Source organism: Rhyacophila brunnea, unplaced genomic scaffold (assembly GCF_057557595.1).
Source record: "Rhyacophila brunnea isolate RB1 unplaced genomic scaffold, BYU_Rbru_1.0 scaffold_15, whole genome shotgun sequence".
Taxonomy (NCBI): domain Eukaryota; kingdom Metazoa; phylum Arthropoda; class Insecta; order Trichoptera; family Rhyacophilidae; genus Rhyacophila; species Rhyacophila brunnea.
The window spans coordinates 28,265,252-28,275,083 of record NW_028232806.1 but is presented as its reverse complement, the minus strand read 5'-3'; the positions used below and the strand labels follow the sequence as shown (position 1 = coordinate 28,275,083).

Below are 9,832 nucleotides of genomic sequence, written 5' to 3'. Positions count from 1 at the left end.
ATTCATTTTTATCTAGGAATGCGTATGAATCATCGTCTGTAGTGAGGACTCAAACACGTATTCTTATCGTATCGTTTGATATCTACTTGCGGTGAACGATGACTCATCGCAAGATAATGTCAACCTGTCGAGTCACCCGAGAAAATTTCGTTAAAAAAAGTAAATAATACTTATCACTGGAAATATTATTAATTTATTACACTTATTTTATTAGTCAACAACTATGGAGAAGTAGATGAAATTTCTTCTAAATTACTAGTGAGTTAGAGCGTTCTGCTTCTAACAAAAATGTCACCCACATTTTATACTTCGCAGTGATTTATACCTACCTAGTAGGATAGTAGGTGATTGACTCAACATTAATGCAATAGCCAAGAAGGGTTGGTTTTACGCAAATTATTTAGGTACATGGAATATTTCTTCTTATTCTTCATCAGTGGGTCTATTCCTCTATTCTATACTTATCAAAAGCTAAAGTGATAAATATTATCAAACTTAGGGTAGGTTTGTATCAAAGTATTAGTACTTATTGTAACAATTACAATAAGTTGGTTGTAATTGTTGCAATAAGTGATATATTTTAACAGCACGTCTCTTGGGTGTGATACAATTTAAAGCGAGATAGACAGTTTTGACTATTTAGACGGCTAACTTATTGTAACAATATTATAATAGGCACATCAATACAAATATGTAATAAATAAGCACTTACAGACAGTCGCCTTGTGTATAGAATAGATCCGCAGGACCTCATGAGTGAGGATAGTGGCTGTCGAACAGTCTTCTGAACGAGTTGGCCCCACTCCTTTTGGCATTGTAGGAGACGCAAAGTCACTTATAAATTGGTGCAACCATCTGGGACCTCCAATGTTTGGTTTAACATTTTAATGCGGCATGTTTAACAGACAAAACAGAGTGGACAGCACAAACTGACACTAACGATCCTAATAATTATGCCGACGACAAAACACACTGAGAGTGGCCGTGCGATGCGCGAGAAGCGTAAATACCACTTGCTTTGCGCACTAAGCCCCCTGGCTTCTTACAGTGTGCATAGGCTACGCACATTCGATAACTACTTGTGGATGTGACAGCTCGTAAAAACTCGAAAGTCAACAACCTTAGTTTAGTTACACCCGTAAGAGGTGTTTATCGATATTCTCTCATTGTGAAGTCACTGGGTATGGTAAATATACCCGGAAAATTTCGGGGTCCATGATTGAAGCATAATAGGCGGGGTAAATATGGAAGTCAATTAATATTACCTCCTAAATTTTGTTAACTTCGCTTCATCTTAAAAATCAATAATAGATTATTATGAATATTTTTTTCGAAATGTACCCTCCCCTCCTCGCAAACGACGGTCACGTCTGAAGATATGTTTGACAGCTTTAACATAATATTATAATATAGCAATTTTAAATAAGTACATAAATAGTTGCAGAATTGACTAGGTAAGCTAAAGTTAGTAAATGACGTAATACCAAGTATTCGGTACCTACCTACGTAAGTATATTTGTATGCCTAAATGCCTGCAATGGAGTAGGTATGATACCTACTGTGACACCCCCGTATGGTCCCCATTTGGGGATGTCTTTGTGTATCTGAACAGGCCCGAATCGGTATCGAAGCCAGCAAATAATAAAGCGCTGATTACGAAAATAAATAATAATAACAGAGCCGAGCCGGCAACATTGTCTTTGACCGTTGGAGATATGCAACGTCGCCCAAGAAAAAAAACCGTTGGGAATGATTTTTCAAGATGGCGCGGAGATGGCGACAAGCAGCAAAACCGCGAGCACGCCGATTTCGTACGGGTAGAATTAAATTATAAAAAAATGTAACCATATAGTATAATAAACGTAAATAAACTCGCCGCTTCCATCACAATTCCGGTGTCATAATTATCCACCTTCCATCCCGAATCCAGACGAAAAAAAACACAAAGTGACAGTTGAGAAAATCTCTCACATGCAAAATGGAGGGAAGTGATACTACATCCGTGCAGAAAAAATGTCATGCAATCAATGATTGATTTCTTTGTTTATTTATTTGTCAACTTACCTTACCATAATTTTCTTGACATGTTTATCAATAAGTAGATACTAGGTACCTAGTAAATATCAGAGTCCGTAGAACATTATACTATGGTACAAAAATTAGTACTTACATTATCCTACATTATCTAATATTTTGTGGCTAATTCTGTAATGATAAGTGTAATCTATATTCGAAAGAGTAGTGATAATAAAATTAATGAAATCACATGTATTATTCAAATTGTAATGAAAAATGATAAAGACATTAAAACTAGAAAGCTAGCATGCTTTGGCTCACGAGAAATTGAATGTCATATTATTAATTATTCAAGGAAATTTTTTAGGTAAGCGTGATCTGTCAGATGAAAAATGTCCTGGCTCAAACATCTCAAACACTGAAAGACTGGGTTGTGACAAGCACTCCATATATGCTCAAAACTGCAGCATACGGGGAAAAGCCAGGATCATCGGCGACGTCAGGAAACAGATAAGATTTATAAAAGACGCCAAAGAAGATAACATCGAACTGAAATCTTCACCAATTGATGGAGTACAATCCGCGCCCGATTTTGCTTATTTGAATGGACGAAAACCGGTGCTTTCAACATGGTATGGTCGTTGGCGAGTGCCTTTCAATTATTTTGTTATTTATAGGATGATATGACTATTTTTATATAAAACATTATGGAAGATGCAAAAAAGAGCCAACGGCACGCGGTGTTCCCAAGCGGTCACCCATCCAAGTACTATTCGCGCCCAATGTTGCTTAACTTCGGTGATCGGACGAGAACCGGTGCTTTCAACATGGTATGGTCGTTGGCGAATGCCTTTCAAATATTTTTTTATTTATAGAATAATGTGACTATTTTTACATAAAACATTGTGGAAGATGCAAAAAAGAGGCAACGGCTCGCGGTGTTCCCAAGCGGCCACCCATCAAAGTACTATCCGCGCCCAATGTTGCTTAACTTCGGTGATCGGACGAGAACCGGTGCTTTCAACATGGTATGGTCGTTGGCGAATGCCTTTCAAATATTTTTTTATTTATAGAATAATGTGACTATTTTTACATAAAACATTGTGGAAGATGCAAAAAAGAGGCAACGGCTCGCGGTGTTCCCAAGCGGTCACCCATCAAAGTACTATCCGCGCCCAATGTTGCTTAACTTCGGTGATCGGACGAGAACCGGTGCTTTCAACATGGTATGGTCGTTGGCGAGTGCCTTTCAATTATTTTGTTATTTATAGGATGATATTACTATTTTTACATAAAACATTGTGGAAGATGCAAAAAAGAGCCAACGGCACGCGGTGTTCCCAAGCGGTCACCCATCCAAGTACTATCCGCGCCCAATGTTGCTTAACTTCGGTGATCGGACGAGAACCGGTGCTTTCAACATGGTATGGTCGTTGGCGAGTGCCTTTCAATTATTTTGTTATTTATAGGATGACATGACTATTTTTACATAAAATATTGTGGAAGATGCAAAAAAGAGCCAACGGCACGCGGTGTTCCCAAGCGGTCACCCATCCAAGTACTATCCGCGCCCAATGTTGCTTAACTTCGGTGATCGGACGAGAACCGGTGCTTTCAACATGGTATGGTCGTTGGCGAATGCCTTTCAAATATTTTTTTATTTATAGAATAATGTAACTATTTTTACATAAAACATTGTGGAAGATGCAAAAAAGAGCCAACGGCACGCGGTGTTCCCAAGCGGTCACCCATCCAAGTACTATCCGCGCCCAATGTTGCTTAACTTCGGTGATCGGACGAGAACCGGTGCTTTCAACATGGTATGGTCGTTGACGAGTGCCTTTCAATTATTTTGTTGTTTATAGGATGATATGACTATTTTTATATAAAACATTATGGAAGATGCAAAAAAGAGCCAACGGCACGCGGTGTTCCCAAGCGGTCACCCATCCAAGTACTATTCGCGCCCAATGTTGCTTAACTTCGGTGATCGGACGAGAACCGGTGCTTTCAACATGGTATGGTCGTTGGCGAGTGCCTTTCAATTATTTTGTTATTTATAGGATGATATGACTATTTTTATATAAAACATTATGGAAGATGCAAAGAAGAGCCAACGGCACGCGGTGTTCCCAAGCGGTCACCCATCCAAGTACTATCCGCGCCCAATGTTGCTTAACTTCGGTGATCGGACGAGAACCGGTGCTTTCAACATGGTATGGTCGTTGGCGAATGCCTTTCAATATTTTTTTTATTTATAGAATAATGTGACTATTTTTACATAAAACATTATGGAAGATGCAAAAAAGGGCCAACGGCACGCGGTGTTCCCAAGCGGTCACCCATCAAAGTACCATCCGCGCCCAATGTTGCTTAACTTCGGTGATCGGACGAGAACCGGTGCTTTCAACATGGTATGGTCGTTGGCGAATGCCTTTCAAATATTTTTTTATTTATAGAATAATGTGACTATTTTTACATAAAACATTGTGGAAGATGCAAAAAAGAGCCAACGGCACGCGGTGTTCCCAAGCGGTCACCCATCCAAGTACTAACCGCGCCCAATGTTGCTTAACTTCGGTGATCGGACGAGAACCGGTGCTTTCAACATGGTATGGTCGTTGGCGAATGCCTTTCAATTATTTTGTTATTTATAGGATGATATGACTATTTTTATATAAAACATTATGGAAGCTGCAAAAAAGAGCCAACGGCACGCGGTGTTCCCAAGCGGTCACCCATCCAAGTACTATTCGCGCCCAATGTTGCTTAACTTCGGTGATCGGACGAGAACCGGTGCTTTCAACATGGTATGGTCGTTGGCGAGTGCCTTTCAATTATTTTGTTATTTATAGGATGATATGACTATTTTCATATTAAAAAATTATGGAAGATGCAAAAAAGAGCCAACGGCACGCGGTGTTCCCAAGCGGTCACCCATCCAAGTACTATCCGCGCCCAATGTTGCTTAACTTCGGTGATCGGACGAGAACCGGTGCTTTCAACATGGTATGGTCGTTGGCGAATGCCTTTCAATATTTTTTTTATTTATAGAATAATGTGACTATTTTTACATAAAACATTATGGAAGATGCAAAAAAGGGCCAACGGCACGCGGTGTTCCCAAGCGGTCACCAATCAAAGTACTATCCGCGCCCAATGTTGCTTAACTTTGGTGATCGGACGAGAACCGGTGCTTTCAACATGGTATGGTCGTTGGCGAATGCCTTTCAAATATTTTTTTATTTATAGAATAATGTGACTATTTTTACATAAAACATTGTGGAAGATGCAAAAAAGAGCCAACGGCACGCGGTGTTCCCAAGCGGCCACCCATCCAAGTACTATCCGCGCCCAATGTTGCTTAACTTCGGTGATCGGACGAGAACCGGTGCTTTCAACATGGTATGGTCGTTGGCGAGTGCCTTTCAATTATTTTGTTATTTATAGGATGATATGACTATTTTTACATAAAACATTGTGGAAGATGCAAAAAAGAGCCAACGGCACGCGGTGTTCCCAAGCGGTCACCCATCCAAGTACTATCCGCGCCCAATGTTGCTTAACTTCGGTGATCGGACGAGAACCGGTGCTTTCAACATGGTATGGTCGTTGGCGAGTGCCTTTCAATTATTTTGTTATTTATAGGATGATATGACTATTTTTACATAAAACATTGTGGAAGATGCAAAAAAGAGCCAACGGCACGCGGAGTTCCCAAGCGGTCACCCATCCAAGTACTATTCGCGCCCAATATTGCTTAACTTCGGTGATCGGACGAGAACCGGTGCTTTCAACATGGTATAGTCGTTGGCGAATGCCTTTCAAATATTTTTTTATTTATAGAATAATGTGACTATTTTTACATAAAACATTGTGGAAGATGCAAAAAAGAGCCAACGGCACGCGGTGTTCCCAAGCGGTCACCCATCCAAGTACTATTCGCGCCCAATGTTGCTTAACTTCGGTGATCGGACGAGAACCGGTGCTTTCAACATGGTATGGTCGTTGGCGAATGCCTTTCAAATATTTTTTTATTTATAGAATAATGTGACTATTTTTACATAAAACATTGTGGAAGATGCAAAAAAGAGCCAACGGCTCGCGGTGTTCCCAAGCGGTCACCCATCAAAGTACTATCCGCGCCCAATGTTGCTTAACTTCGGTGATCGGACGAGAACCGGTGCTTTCATCATGGTATGGTCGTTGGCGAATGCCTTTTAAATATTTTTTTATTTATAAAATAATGTGACTATTTTTACATAAAACATTGTGGAAGATGCAAAAAAGAGCCAACGGCACGCGGTGTTCCCAAGCGGTCACCCATCCAAGTACTATCCGCGCCCAATGTTGCTTAACTTCGGTGATCGGACGAGAACCGGTGCTTTCAACATGGTATGGTCGTTGGCGAGTGCCTTTCAAATATTTTGTTATTTATAGGATGACATGACTATTTTTACATAAAATATTGTGGAAGATGCAAAAAAGAGCCAACGGCACGCGGTGTTCCCAAGCGGTCACCCATCCAAGTACTATCCGCGCCCAATGTTGCTTAACTTCGGTGATCGGACGAGAACCGGTGCTTTCAACATGGTATGGTCGTTGGCGAATGCCTTTCAAATATTTTTTTATTTATAGAATAATGTGACTATTTTTACATAAAACATTGTGGAAGATGCAAAAAAGAGCCAACGGCACGCGGTGTTCCCAAGCGGTCACCCATCCAAGTACTATCCGCGCCCAATGTTGCTTAACTTCGGTGATCGGACGAGAACCGGTGCTTTCAACATGGTATGGTCGTTGGCGAGTGCCTTTCAATTATTTTGTTATTTATAGGATGATATGACTATTTTTACATAAAACATTGTGGAAGATGCAAAAAAGAGCCAACGGCACGCGGTGTTCCCAAGCGGTCACCCATCCAAGTACTATCCGCGCCCAATGTTGCTTAACTTCGGTGATCGGACGAGAACCGGTGCTTTCAACATGGTATGGTCGTTGGCGAGTGCCTTTCAATTATTTTGTTATTTATAGGATGATATGACTATTTTTACATAAAACATTGTGGAAGATGCAAAAAAGAGCCAACGGCACGCGGAGTTCCCAAGCGGTCACCCATCCAAGTACTATTCGCGCCCAATGTTGCTTAACTTCGGTGATCGGACGAGAACCGGTGCTTTCAACATGGTATGGTCGTTGGCGAATGCCTTTCAAATATTTTTTTATTTATAGAATAATGTGACTATTTTTACATAAAACATTGTGGAAGATGCAAAAAAGAGCCAACGGCACGCGGTGTTCCCAAGCGGGTACCCATCCAAGTACTATTCGCGCCCAATGTTGCTTAACTTCGGTGATCGGACGAGAACCGGTGCTTTCAACATGGTATGGTCGTTGGCGAATGCCTTTCAAATATTTTTTTATTTATAGAATAATGTGACTATTTTTACATAAAACATTGTGGAAGATGCAAAAAAGAGCCAACGGCTCGCGGTGTTCCCAAGCGGTCACCCATCAAAGTACTATCCGCGCCCAATGTTGCTTAACTTCGGTGATCGGACGAGAACCGGTGCTTTCAACATGGTATGGTCGTTGGCGAATGCCTTTTAAATAATTTTTTATTTATAAAATAATGTGACTATTTTTACATAAAACATTGTGGAAGATGCAAAAAAGAGCCAACGGCACGCGGTGTTCCCAAGCGGTCACCCATCCAAGTACTATCCGCGCCCAATGTTGCTTAACTTCGGTGATCGGACGAGAACCGGTGCTTTCAACATGGTATGGTCGTTGGCGAGTGCCTTTCAATTATTTTGTTATTTATAGGATGATATTACTATTTTTACATAAAACATTGTGGAAGATGCAAAAAAGAGCCAACGGCACGCGGTGTTCCCAAGCGGTCACCTATCCAAGTACTATCCGCGCCCAATGTTGCTTAACTTCGGTGATCGGACGAGAACCGGTGCTTTCAACATGGTATGGTCGTTGGCGAGTGCCTTTCAATTATTTTGTTATTTATAGGATGAGATGACTATTTTTACATAAAATATTGTGGAAGATGCAAAAAAGAGCTAACGGCACGCGGTGTTCCCAAGCGGTCACCCATCCAAGTACTATCCGCGCCCAATGTTGCTTAACTTCGGTGATCGGACGAGAACCGGTGCTTTCAACATGGTATGGTCGTTGGCGAGTGCCTTTCAATTATTTTGTTATTTATAGGATGACATGACTATTTTTACATAAAATATTGTGGAAGATGCAAAAAAGAGCCAACGGCACGCGGTGTTCCCAAGCGGTCACCCATCCAAGTACTATCCGCGCCCAATGTTGCTTAACTTCGGTGATCTGACGAGAACCGGTGCTTTCAACATGGTATGGTCGTTGGCGAATGCCTTTCAAATATTTTTTTATTTATAGAATAATGTGAAGTTTTTTACATAAAACATTGTGGAAGATGCAAAAAAGAGCCAACGGCACGCGGTGTTCCCAAGCGGTCACCCATCCAAGTACTATCCGCGCCCAATGTTGCTTAACTTCGGTGATCGGACGAGAACCGGTGCTTTCAACATGGTATGGTCGTTGGCGAGTGCCTTTCAATTATTTTGTTATTTATAGGATGATATGACTATTTTTACATAAAACATTGTGGAAGATGCAAAAAAGAGCCAACGGCACGCGGTGTTCCCAAGCGGTCACCCATCCAAGTACTATCCGCGCCCAATGTTGCTTAACTTCGGTGATCGGACGAGAACCGGTGCTTTCAACATGGTATGGTCGTTGGCGAGTGCCTTTCAATTATTTTGTTATTTATAGGATGACATGACTATTTTTACATAAAATATTGTGGAAGATGCAAAAAAGAGCCAACGGCACGCGGTGTTCCCAAGCGGTCACCCATCCAAGTACTATCCGCGCCCAATGTTGCTTAACTTCGGTGATCAGACGAGAACCGGTGCTTTCAACATGATATGGTCGTTGGCGAATGCCTTTCAAATATTTTTTTATTTATAGAATAATGTGAAGTTTTTTACATAAAACATTGTGGAAGATGCAAAAAAGAGCCAACGGCACGCGGTGTTCCCAAGCGGTCACCCATCCAAGTACTATCCGCGCCCAATGTTGCTTAACTTCGGTGATCGGACGAGAACCGGTGCTTTCAACATGGTATGGTCGTTGGCGAGTGCCTTTCAATTATTTTGTTATTTATAGGATGATATGACTATTTTTACATAAAACATTGTGGAAGATGCAAAAAAGAGCCAACGCGGTGTTCCCAAGCGGTCACCCATCCAAGTACTATCCGCGCCCAATGTTGCTTAACTTCGGTGATCGGACGAGAACCGGTGCTTTCAACATGGTATGGTCGTTGGCGAGTGCCTTTCAATTATTTTGTTATTTATAGGATGACATGACTATTTTTACATAAAATATTGTGGAAGATGCAAAAAAGAGCCAACGGCACGCGGTGTTCCCAAGCGGTCACCCATCCAAGTACTATCCGCGCCCAATGTTGCTTAACTTCGGTGATCGGACGAGAACCGGTGCTTTCAACATGGTATGGTCGTTGGCGAATGCCTTTTAAATATTTTTTTATTTATAAAATAATGTGACTATTTTTACATAAAACATTGTGGAAGATGCAAAAAAGAGCCAACGGCACGCGGTGTTCCCAAGCGGTCACCCATCCAAGTACTATCCGCGCCCAATGTTGCTTAACTTCGGTGATCGGACGAGAACCGGTGCTTTCAACATGGTATGGTCGTTGGCGAGTGCCTTTCAATTATTTTGTTATTTATAGGATGATATTACTATT

At 41.3% G+C, this 9,832-nt stretch overlaps 35 non-coding genes and 1 pseudogene across 35 annotated transcripts; all 36 read right to left on the bottom strand.

The window, feature by feature from the left end:
• Positions 1-2,741: 2,741 nt before the first annotated feature.
• LOC147075201 (5S ribosomal RNA) lies at positions 2,742-2,860 on the bottom strand. Its single transcript, XR_015070102.1, has one exon. It is a non-coding gene; the product is annotated as a 5S ribosomal RNA (ribosomal RNA).
• A 79-nt stretch (positions 2,861-2,939) lies between these two features.
• LOC147075200 (5S ribosomal RNA) lies at positions 2,940-3,058 on the bottom strand. The gene has a single exon (XR_015070132.1). It is a non-coding gene; the product is annotated as a 5S ribosomal RNA (ribosomal RNA).
• A 79-nt stretch (positions 3,059-3,137) lies between these two features.
• Positions 3,138-3,256, bottom strand: LOC147075199 (5S ribosomal RNA). Its single transcript, XR_015070126.1, has one exon. It is a non-coding gene; the product is annotated as a 5S ribosomal RNA (ribosomal RNA).
• Positions 3,257-3,335: 79 nt separating this feature from the next.
• LOC147075198 (5S ribosomal RNA) lies at positions 3,336-3,454 on the bottom strand. Its single transcript, XR_015070088.1, has one exon. It is a non-coding gene; the product is annotated as a 5S ribosomal RNA (ribosomal RNA).
• Positions 3,455-3,533: 79 nt separating this feature from the next.
• LOC147075197 (5S ribosomal RNA) lies at positions 3,534-3,652 on the bottom strand. Its single transcript, XR_015070087.1, has one exon. It is a non-coding gene; the product is annotated as a 5S ribosomal RNA (ribosomal RNA).
• A 79-nt stretch (positions 3,653-3,731) lies between these two features.
• Positions 3,732-3,850, bottom strand: LOC147075196 (5S ribosomal RNA). The gene has a single exon (XR_015070093.1). It is a non-coding gene; the product is annotated as a 5S ribosomal RNA (ribosomal RNA).
• A 79-nt stretch (positions 3,851-3,929) lies between these two features.
• Positions 3,930-4,048, bottom strand: LOC147075195 (5S ribosomal RNA). Its single transcript, XR_015070101.1, has one exon. It is a non-coding gene; the product is annotated as a 5S ribosomal RNA (ribosomal RNA).
• A 79-nt stretch (positions 4,049-4,127) lies between these two features.
• LOC147075194 (5S ribosomal RNA) lies at positions 4,128-4,246 on the bottom strand. Its single transcript, XR_015070085.1, has one exon. It is a non-coding gene; the product is annotated as a 5S ribosomal RNA (ribosomal RNA).
• A 79-nt stretch (positions 4,247-4,325) lies between these two features.
• Positions 4,326-4,444, bottom strand: LOC147075193 (5S ribosomal RNA). Its single transcript, XR_015070106.1, has one exon. It is a non-coding gene; the product is annotated as a 5S ribosomal RNA (ribosomal RNA).
• Positions 4,445-4,523: 79 nt separating this feature from the next.
• Positions 4,524-4,642, bottom strand: LOC147075192 (5S ribosomal RNA). The gene has a single exon (XR_015070142.1). It is a non-coding gene; the product is annotated as a 5S ribosomal RNA (ribosomal RNA).
• A 79-nt stretch (positions 4,643-4,721) lies between these two features.
• LOC147075191 (5S ribosomal RNA) lies at positions 4,722-4,840 on the bottom strand. The gene has a single exon (XR_015070100.1). It is a non-coding gene; the product is annotated as a 5S ribosomal RNA (ribosomal RNA).
• Positions 4,841-4,920: 80 nt separating this feature from the next.
• On the bottom strand, positions 4,921-5,039 carry LOC147075190 (5S ribosomal RNA). The gene has a single exon (XR_015070084.1). It is a non-coding gene; the product is annotated as a 5S ribosomal RNA (ribosomal RNA).
• A 79-nt stretch (positions 5,040-5,118) lies between these two features.
• Positions 5,119-5,237, bottom strand: LOC147075189 (5S ribosomal RNA). The gene has a single exon (XR_015070133.1). It is a non-coding gene; the product is annotated as a 5S ribosomal RNA (ribosomal RNA).
• A 79-nt stretch (positions 5,238-5,316) lies between these two features.
• LOC147075188 (5S ribosomal RNA) lies at positions 5,317-5,435 on the bottom strand. Its single transcript, XR_015070103.1, has one exon. It is a non-coding gene; the product is annotated as a 5S ribosomal RNA (ribosomal RNA).
• A 79-nt stretch (positions 5,436-5,514) lies between these two features.
• On the bottom strand, positions 5,515-5,633 carry LOC147075187 (5S ribosomal RNA). The gene has a single exon (XR_015070083.1). It is a non-coding gene; the product is annotated as a 5S ribosomal RNA (ribosomal RNA).
• Positions 5,634-5,712: 79 nt separating this feature from the next.
• LOC147075186 (5S ribosomal RNA) lies at positions 5,713-5,831 on the bottom strand. The gene has a single exon (XR_015070123.1). It is a non-coding gene; the product is annotated as a 5S ribosomal RNA (ribosomal RNA).
• A 79-nt stretch (positions 5,832-5,910) lies between these two features.
• On the bottom strand, positions 5,911-6,029 carry LOC147075185 (5S ribosomal RNA). The gene has a single exon (XR_015070099.1). It is a non-coding gene; the product is annotated as a 5S ribosomal RNA (ribosomal RNA).
• Positions 6,030-6,108: 79 nt separating this feature from the next.
• On the bottom strand, positions 6,109-6,227 carry LOC147075184 (5S ribosomal RNA). The gene has a single exon (XR_015070124.1). It is a non-coding gene; the product is annotated as a 5S ribosomal RNA (ribosomal RNA).
• A 79-nt stretch (positions 6,228-6,306) lies between these two features.
• LOC147075183 (5S ribosomal RNA) lies at positions 6,307-6,425 on the bottom strand. Its single transcript, XR_015070082.1, has one exon. It is a non-coding gene; the product is annotated as a 5S ribosomal RNA (ribosomal RNA).
• A 79-nt stretch (positions 6,426-6,504) lies between these two features.
• On the bottom strand, positions 6,505-6,623 carry LOC147075182 (5S ribosomal RNA). Its single transcript, XR_015070081.1, has one exon. It is a non-coding gene; the product is annotated as a 5S ribosomal RNA (ribosomal RNA).
• Positions 6,624-6,702: 79 nt separating this feature from the next.
• Positions 6,703-6,821, bottom strand: LOC147075181 (5S ribosomal RNA). The gene has a single exon (XR_015070180.1). It is a non-coding gene; the product is annotated as a 5S ribosomal RNA (ribosomal RNA).
• A 79-nt stretch (positions 6,822-6,900) lies between these two features.
• On the bottom strand, positions 6,901-7,019 carry LOC147075180 (5S ribosomal RNA). Its single transcript, XR_015070179.1, has one exon. It is a non-coding gene; the product is annotated as a 5S ribosomal RNA (ribosomal RNA).
• Positions 7,020-7,098: 79 nt separating this feature from the next.
• On the bottom strand, positions 7,099-7,217 carry LOC147075179 (5S ribosomal RNA). The gene has a single exon (XR_015070105.1). It is a non-coding gene; the product is annotated as a 5S ribosomal RNA (ribosomal RNA).
• Positions 7,218-7,296: 79 nt separating this feature from the next.
• LOC147075178 (5S ribosomal RNA) lies at positions 7,297-7,415 on the bottom strand. Its single transcript, XR_015070120.1, has one exon. It is a non-coding gene; the product is annotated as a 5S ribosomal RNA (ribosomal RNA).
• A 79-nt stretch (positions 7,416-7,494) lies between these two features.
• Positions 7,495-7,613, bottom strand: LOC147075177 (5S ribosomal RNA). The gene has a single exon (XR_015070107.1). It is a non-coding gene; the product is annotated as a 5S ribosomal RNA (ribosomal RNA).
• A 79-nt stretch (positions 7,614-7,692) lies between these two features.
• Positions 7,693-7,811, bottom strand: LOC147075176 (5S ribosomal RNA). The gene has a single exon (XR_015070178.1). It is a non-coding gene; the product is annotated as a 5S ribosomal RNA (ribosomal RNA).
• Positions 7,812-7,890: 79 nt separating this feature from the next.
• LOC147075175 (5S ribosomal RNA) lies at positions 7,891-8,009 on the bottom strand. Its single transcript, XR_015070116.1, has one exon. It is a non-coding gene; the product is annotated as a 5S ribosomal RNA (ribosomal RNA).
• Positions 8,010-8,088: 79 nt separating this feature from the next.
• LOC147075174 (5S ribosomal RNA) lies at positions 8,089-8,207 on the bottom strand. Its single transcript, XR_015070109.1, has one exon. It is a non-coding gene; the product is annotated as a 5S ribosomal RNA (ribosomal RNA).
• A 79-nt stretch (positions 8,208-8,286) lies between these two features.
• Positions 8,287-8,405, bottom strand: LOC147075173 (5S ribosomal RNA). Its single transcript, XR_015070098.1, has one exon. It is a non-coding gene; the product is annotated as a 5S ribosomal RNA (ribosomal RNA).
• Positions 8,406-8,484: 79 nt separating this feature from the next.
• LOC147075172 (5S ribosomal RNA) lies at positions 8,485-8,603 on the bottom strand. The gene has a single exon (XR_015070177.1). It is a non-coding gene; the product is annotated as a 5S ribosomal RNA (ribosomal RNA).
• Positions 8,604-8,682: 79 nt separating this feature from the next.
• On the bottom strand, positions 8,683-8,801 carry LOC147075171 (5S ribosomal RNA). The gene has a single exon (XR_015070176.1). It is a non-coding gene; the product is annotated as a 5S ribosomal RNA (ribosomal RNA).
• A 79-nt stretch (positions 8,802-8,880) lies between these two features.
• Positions 8,881-8,999, bottom strand: LOC147075170 (5S ribosomal RNA). The gene has a single exon (XR_015070111.1). It is a non-coding gene; the product is annotated as a 5S ribosomal RNA (ribosomal RNA).
• Positions 9,000-9,078: 79 nt separating this feature from the next.
• LOC147075169 (5S ribosomal RNA) lies at positions 9,079-9,197 on the bottom strand. The gene has a single exon (XR_015070174.1). It is a non-coding gene; the product is annotated as a 5S ribosomal RNA (ribosomal RNA).
• Positions 9,198-9,276: 79 nt separating this feature from the next.
• LOC147075168 (5S ribosomal RNA) lies at positions 9,277-9,390 on the bottom strand (annotated as a pseudogene).
• Positions 9,391-9,469: 79 nt separating this feature from the next.
• Positions 9,470-9,588, bottom strand: LOC147075167 (5S ribosomal RNA). Its single transcript, XR_015070173.1, has one exon. It is a non-coding gene; the product is annotated as a 5S ribosomal RNA (ribosomal RNA).
• Positions 9,589-9,667: 79 nt separating this feature from the next.
• Positions 9,668-9,786, bottom strand: LOC147075166 (5S ribosomal RNA). Its single transcript, XR_015070172.1, has one exon. It is a non-coding gene; the product is annotated as a 5S ribosomal RNA (ribosomal RNA).
• Positions 9,787-9,832: the final 46 nt, after the last annotated feature.